We start from the raw sequence: 6,688 nt of genomic DNA on the forward strand, positions 1-6,688 counted from the left end.
TTCCCTTTCGCGCAGGTGCAGAAGAAAGCTTGATGGTCGTCGACTGTAGTCTTGTTGGTCTTGTCTCTGCCAGTTTGGTGTATCGGGGCCTTCAGGGTTAGGGTATCTTACACATTTAGTTGGAGGCTGTTGTTGATTTTGGAACATAGATTTAGAAGAACTATACCAGAATACAAAGATGGCACCCATTCACGATGGCACATACATCAAACCTTAACCCAACATGTTCAGGCATTCATGGGGTTTTTAGTCGGCGTACGCTGGACATTAAAGTGGTAAAATGCAAAACCTCAAAAATGTTCTTTTTTACACAGTTCTATGAATGTGCTGATTTAATTTAATTTAAATTTGATCTAAATTCCTGCAGCCCCGCTCTCATTACTGCTGGTCTTCGGGGACACAAAGAGCTCTCTGGGGTCTGAAATGCATGTGGAGGGTTTGAAGGGTGTAAGAGGGGCTACAGGGAAAAGAACTGGAAACAGAGAACATGGCGAAGGCGTGTCAAGATTTTCTCTTTCTTTTTTCTTTTTTTTCTCTCTCTCTGCTGTTCCGAGTCAAACCTGCTGGGACTTGGGATTCATCAGCAAGCTGCGATTGGCTGACGATGTGGTGGAATGATGGTGTTAGGATCCTGAAGGGGCTGTTGTGATTGGCTGATGCAGAGGCGCACACACATAGTAGTAGTGCACACAAATCATGCATGTGGGCTGTGTATGCAAAAAAAAAACACACACACACACACACGTATGAAAATCCTCAAATTAACATGAAATGCACACACTGAATCTACATGCATGCACATAAAAACACACATAATGACACATATGTGAAAACCGCACAACTGCACTTAATTTAGAATTACACGCATGCACGCACACGAGCACACAGTGTGCCTTACAAAGCCGCCTGAAAGAGGGGATTGAAACCAAAAGGGAAGAGGAGAGAAGCGAGGGGGGGTAAAGTCTAAATGAATCGTTCTGGCACCGTCTAGTTTACTAATGAGGCTCTGAGGAATGCTGCCGATCAGAACAGAACCCTTTGGCTTCTTTTCTGATGGAAATGTAGCGATACATTACCAGTCTAAAGCAGAGTAACCACCACCACCATCATCCCCTCCTCCACGCTCCCTCTCTCTGCCCTGCGCTACATGTGAATGACTGACGGGTTTGGCAGTGAGATATACTGATGGCAGCGGCTTCAGAGGGCCGAGAGAGCGATGTGACCCAATGTTCACTTCAGGAAAGAATGATGATGAGGATGAGGATGGTGATGAGGCCATGTGATTTAATAAAGTCTTGGCTTGTTCTGCCGATGTGGTCACTGAGATTTCTCTGAGCTTCATCTGCGGCTGCGATGATTTTTCTTCACCTGTCAATCAAAAAGTGTGGGTGGGAATGTTTATTTTTGGAGTTTCTGTGGTTGGTGTTTTATCACTTTTTACCCTGACAACTGTGCATAATTCTTACACTGTATTTAGACATGGCTGTATGAACGACGATGTCAACCAGCCTGTCGCTCAGTCAGTCCACCGCTTTGGTCCGGACTAAAATATCTAATCAACTGTTGAATGGATTGGCTTGAAAGTCAGTACGGATATTGTACTGCTCCCAGAGGAGGAATCTTACTGATTGCGGTGATCCCAATCATTGGGAATTGGACACAAAATGGTACACACGCAATAATGTTTCCCATAGGACGATTCTAAAAACTGTGGTGATCCATTAAGTTTACCTCGAACACCATCGTCAGGTTAAAATTTTCATTTGTCCGTTTCTTTTGCAACGAAATAGCTGCAAAAGCTAATTAGCACTATTCAGCAAGTAACCATTAATCAGAGTTTAGTTTCTATTTTTCATGCAAGAATTGAAATATAAAAATTTGCAACATATCAGATTCATACCACAAACAAACAGGGAGCAGCACATCACCGGAGGAACCGCTAACTGCCGCTAACTATAGCTGCTGCTAGGTGGTTAGCTCAGTTAGACGTGCAGCTGGTGGTCTTATTAGCGTTGGTGCCATTAGCTAGACTCTTTTTCCATTGACACAAGCAGGTTTAAGATTTCACTTGACTGAAAACACAGTTGTTATAACTTTGATGATCACTTGACTTTCCAAAAGCAAAAGCAAAATTTCCATCATCTTGTTAGCTTTATTATTATTATGAGCCCTGCAGCATGATGTCTATCTATCCTGTTTGTTTATATGTCAGTATATCTCATGTTAATGTATTTTTCTGTTTGAATAACCGGTATGTTCCTGCGTTGAAAGGTGACCATCGACGTGGAGCTCCACTTCGCCAAGAAGGCTAATTTCAAGTCCTCCAAAGCTCCTTTCGCCCACTACGACGTCTACCTCTACAGGTTGCCCAAAAACAAATCCAAGTTGGCCAACGGGCCCCGAGCCAAGACTGTGAACGGCCCCCAGAGCAGAGCCAAGGGCCGAGTCCTGCGGTGGGAGGACGACATGTACCCGCCGTCTCCCCCTTGTTCCGTCTGCGGCCCCAACAGTACTCACTCACTGCCAGCCGCCATGATCGACGAGCTGCAGCCGCCCAAACCGTGGACTTTGAAGCCCTACACGCCCTGATGAACTGCTCCTCATATCGTGTCGTCCTGGCTGTCATCTTGAAAACTGCTCTGTGAATGCATACAGTGTGTTGCATTTTGTCGACGTTTACCAAAAGCTCTTATTCAGGGAAACTAAAATTCACAAGAATTTTCTGCAGGGTTCTGCTCCTCTGTAGTTGGAGCACGATGTGCTTAAAGTGTCTGTCTTGGACCAGGACGACACAGTCTGTGGGACAAACGTGGAAAGTGACTCACAGGAAGTCGAGGCACGCTTGCATTTTGTTGTAGAGGACAACGGCTTCTGCTCGTAGCTGTCAAAATGTCTGCATTCCCAAAAACTCCTTCATGTCTGCAACTGGGAAGCATAATATGTTTTGGTTTGTGGTGATAAATAACCAATAATTGTTGTTGTAGCAGGTTTCATGACAAAGGCAGTGGTATGTTAAAATTCAAAGATCCCCTAACGACATATATCGCCATTTTCAAAACAACGTGAGCATTGCAGCACACCAGTGACATGTGAACCGGACCGTCGCCGTACGCTCACAGTTGTGGTTTGGTTTGGGAAACAGTTGTGGTGTGGGCTAACGAAAGTGCATCACTTAACTTGCACACATGCTTTATTGCATTACAGTGTGTTGCTTACTTGCGTTGCGTTACGTAGCAACGTGGTGTGTTACCTGAAGTTACACTTCGTTACGTTGCAGAGCAGTGAAAGTCCTGTGTTTGATGTCTGGCTTTGTCACTTTTACACACCGCCAGGGACTTCCTCCTTTGCTGCCATAATTATTACTATGGCCACTAGAGGTCGCCACCAAACAGTAAACATAAATATGGGTCATAATAAATCAACCAATACGGTTGTTTTTCTGATGAGGAAGGACTGTTATACTATACAGTTGTGCAATGACATTGACACCCACATTAAGCTGTTTTCTCAGGAAGTAAAACTACAATTACGGCAGTTTGGTAACAACAAGACAACAATGTTGTTGTTCAGTGTATTAATTGTAAATTGATATGAGGAAATAGTGCAACTTCAGGTAACACACCACGTTGCTACGTAACGCAACGTGGTGTGTTACCTGAAGTTGCACTACGTCAAGTTATGTTGCGTTGCAGTACATCGCATCACGTTACGCTGCGTCGCGTTGCAGAGCAGTGAAACTCCTGTGTTTGATGGCTGGCTTTGTCACCTTTATACACCGCCAGGGACTTCCTCCTTTGCTGCCATAATTATTACTATGGCCACTAGAGGTCGCCACCAAACAATAATAAATCAACCAATATGGTCGTTTTCCTGATGAGGAAGGACTGTTATACTATACAGTTGTGCAATGACATTGACACCCACATTAAGCTGTTTTCTCAGGAGGTAAAACTACAATTACAGCAGTTTGGTAACAACAAGACAACAATGTTGTTGTTCAATGTATTAATTATAAATTGATATGAAGAATTGTCTGATTACAAAGTGCTTCGAAGAAGGAAATATAATGTAAAATCGCGAGAGCAACAAAAGACAAGCAGAAAAGAATGAAATGTGTAAGACAAAATAAATACAATTATTATTAGCAGGAATAAAAATACACAAAACAGAGGTGTGTTCGTCCCCTTTGCACTGGTTTGCAGCAGTTTTATTACACCACACTGTGTCGAGACAGTATCGAACTTCAGTGTCTTTGCTCAGGAGCACTTCAGGGACTGTAGGAATGTTGAGCTACAGAGGCTGCTCACACACACACACACACACACACACAAGCATTTATTTATACATCTGTCCGTGCCAACAATTATATCAGAACAAGCCGGCAGTTTGCCAAACAGAGAGTCAATGACAGCTCATCGGATTGTTCCACATCACTCGTCTCACATGACGGTGTCTGTAGTCTGACCCTCGTACATCCAGCTCAGTCTGACTGACTCAGCAGTGTAAAGTTACGCTGATGTCTGTGTACAAGTGTGGAGTATTAAATTTGTCATACTTTATTGATCCCTGCTGAAAAAGTCTGTTTCTTTTTCATGCAGGCTGACAAAGCTGCAGAAAACTACAAGCCACTTTAAATTAATAAACATGTAATCGAATGTCATTCTGTGAACTTTAGCTTGATAATATCAATATATAATATGTTAGCATGACCCTGATATGTAGCTGATCAGACAAACATACAGACAGAGGAGGAGGAAACATAAGTAACAACACATCCATTGACAGGACGTTGCCTTGACTGCTAAACTGCTGATGGTGTTAAAAATCTCTGTCAATCAGCTGTCAATTTCTGAAGCTGCTCTGATCAACATTTTTATAATAACAATGGATCAATTGACTATATGTGAAATGTAAAGGGTCGCTTGAATTGATGAACTCATCTGTTTAGTGACTTTCAGCTCAGTGTTTTGGTCACATGGTCCGCAACTTTTGGTTTGGTTTGGTTTTGGCTCCATCTCACCTTTCTGATCAACTGTCAAAGGACAGGTAGACAAAACTGGTGATTAGCTGGTGAACACAGAGGAGCATTCAGCTGCTAAAACACTCGATGATTCCTTCGGTAATTGTTGAACACCAGAATGAAGCCTTAGAGAGTGAATATGGACACACACATGACACAATGAATCCACTGGATGTGTAAATGTTTGCCACTGTTTTATAAGGTCGTCATCTGACGTGGCCCAAAACCAATTAACGCACCTTCAATTGCTCATTTTGGATTATTGAGATTTTAAGATCAACACCCAAAGGACACAGTACCATCCATCAATACACCTTCAGGTTTTTGGTGACTTTACTACAACACATCCTGGAGACAGTGGATGCGAGCTGAACTGCAGTGCAGCAGCTCCCTGGTGGCTCTGCGCTGTCTGTACAACAGGGTTGTGTTATTAGTAGGGCGATATGAAACATGTTTTAAAGATTAAACTGCAGATTCACTGCTTTTACAATATTGATGTGCTGGATAGCGAGCTGCTGGAGAGCGACACACTGCCATCTGCTGATTGAAAAAATAAATAAAAGCTCAGCGGCTAATTCTCTATCTCCCATTTTACTTGAGAGTGTTTTATTCTGCTGCTCTGCATGAAGCATGAGTATAAGATGGATGACTTACATGAACAACCATCCTCAACATGATCACACTAAATAAGGGTTTGCTCTTCTTTTCAATGCAGAGCTGCACAGTTTTTGTTGATCATCGAGAATGAATTATGAGATATGTATGACAGCAGGTGTTGACACGTCTCTATTTGATGTGGCAGGGCATATAATTTGATTTACCCTGCATTAATATATAACATTTAAATTGATTATTGGAGTTAGTGAACGTTGTGTTTGATGATTGTGAGACCAAAGTGTGGTATTAAATCTCCTTCGCCCTGTTTTTGATCTGTTCCAGCTCCTGAGGGAAATATGTGTCTCCATAGCAGCTAAATGCTGCACAACGTTCACCAGCTAATCTCTCACTCTGTCTGTCCGTCTGGTAGGTGCACAGTTTTTTAAAGCTGCACGCTTCAGGTGGAAAGAAAGCTGATGAGAGCGGTGACACCGAACCAGAACAGTAAAGCTGCAAAGGGCTGAAACCGACTGGAAAGCTCTGCACAAGCTGCACAAGTCACTACCTTTGATGCATTGTTTGCAAGGTCAATTATTGCTGCTGTTATTTATGTCATCGTCGCCCCTGAGAGTGCTGCATAAAGTAAATTACTGTATTGGAAAATTGAAACAGCGAAAAAATGTGCAATATGATTTCACTTCACTGATGTTTGCCACATTAAAGCATCATGTAAGAAACCTCTGATGTGAGTTTACTGAGCATCTTCTACCACTGTGTGACTTGATGCTGATTCAACTTGGAAAATAAAGATGTATATCTGTAAGAGACAGAACTGCGATGCGAGGATACTTGATTGATAATCCAGAGTTTGATGGTTATGCTCACAGGTTCAACTACACTGTAAAATACTCTAATGCTGATATATATTTCTTATTAAAGAGTTGTGCTGACACATGGTAACTACACATAAAGACAGCATTTGTAAGAATATAGAGTTTAGCTGATTAGATTAAGGTAATTTTTGCAGATACTCATGTCGACATTTAAGCCATTTTATCTTTGTGTTTTCTT

Source organism: Sparus aurata, chromosome 17, assembly GCF_900880675.1.
Source record: "Sparus aurata chromosome 17, fSpaAur1.1, whole genome shotgun sequence".
In the NCBI taxonomy this organism is placed as follows: domain Eukaryota; kingdom Metazoa; phylum Chordata; class Actinopteri; order Spariformes; family Sparidae; genus Sparus; species Sparus aurata.